We start from the raw sequence: 1,172 nt of genomic DNA on the forward strand, positions 1-1,172 counted from the left end.
CGTAGAACACTATACCTAAAATCTTTAGAATACACTTTCTAAAGATACATAGAATATTTACAAAAATGAAACCATATTCTGGACCATAAAGTAGGACTCAACATATTTCAACAGACTGAAACTGTACAGTTTGGCCTCTGACCACAGTACAATCAAGCTAGAGATATAGAGAGTAGCAAACGTCTCAGAAATAAAGATTATATAATGTCCCAAATTCAATGATGTTATAAATTTGGTATAAATAAATATAAGATTTGTTATAAAAACACACTGTTTTATGATGGAACTAAGGACAGGAAGAAGGACCAATAAAGGGAAATGATAGTCCTATGCAATTTAAGTAAAGCAACATGGCGCCCAATTTAGATTTGTTATAAAAACACACTGTTTTATGATGGAACTAAGGACAGGAAGAAGGACCAATAAAGGGAAATGATAGTCCTATCCAATTTAAGTAAAGCAACATGGTGCCCAATTTAATATTTCTATAAAATTTTAATATATGCTGAGTGCTAGGCACTTTTCTAGAAACTGGTGTTACAGCAGTGAATAAAACAGGACAAAAGCCCTCAGGAAGATTATAGTGCACTGGAGAGACAGAAAATAAAGTAAATAGATAAAACGTATGGTACATCATATACTGATAACTGCCATAGGAAAAAGGAAAACAGGTAAAGGAAATATAGAGAGTATTAGAGTAAGAGAGAAATTTAAAATAGGGGTTAGTCAAGGACTAATAGAATGATTTTGAGTACAGAACTGAAGAAAATGAGGAAAAAAGACATACGGGTCTCTTGGGAAAGAACAAGCATTTGCATCCCACGAAACAAGTATGAAGTCTTCGGAAGGAGAACATGCTGGTATGTTTGAAGAACCACAGGACACCAGCATGGCTGGAACAAAGTGAGCGAGGGAGAGAGCAACAGAAAGAGCTCAGAGAGGTCAAGGGAGCCAGACTGTGTGAAGCCTGAAAGACACTGAAATGACTCTGGCTGCCACTTTCTGGTGACGTAAGGATATCCCATGGAGGGTTCTGAGCAGAGACGCGATGTGATACAACCAGGATTTAACAGGATCAAACTAGTTTCCATGTTGAGAACTGACTGAGGGGATGGACAATGTGTGGAAGCAGGGAGAGTCTCAGGAAGCTGTGGTGATAATCCAAACTGGAT

The 1,172-nt window shown here is 37.5% G+C and overlaps 1 protein-coding gene across 1 annotated transcript in view; it reads right to left on the bottom strand.

The window, feature by feature from the left end:
* Positions 1–1,172, bottom strand: part of LOC105821315 (disintegrin and metalloproteinase domain-containing protein 32-like) — a gene marked incomplete at its 3' end in the record, with an annotated part of 69,603 nt that overhangs the window by 34,814 nt on the left and 33,617 nt on the right. The gene's annotated exons all lie outside the window — the stretch shown is intronic.

This window comes from Propithecus coquereli, unplaced genomic scaffold, assembly GCF_000956105.1.
Source record: "Propithecus coquereli isolate 6110/MARCELLA unplaced genomic scaffold, Pcoq_1.0 Scaffold568, whole genome shotgun sequence".
NCBI lineage: Eukaryota > Metazoa > Chordata > Mammalia > Primates > Indriidae > Propithecus > Propithecus coquereli.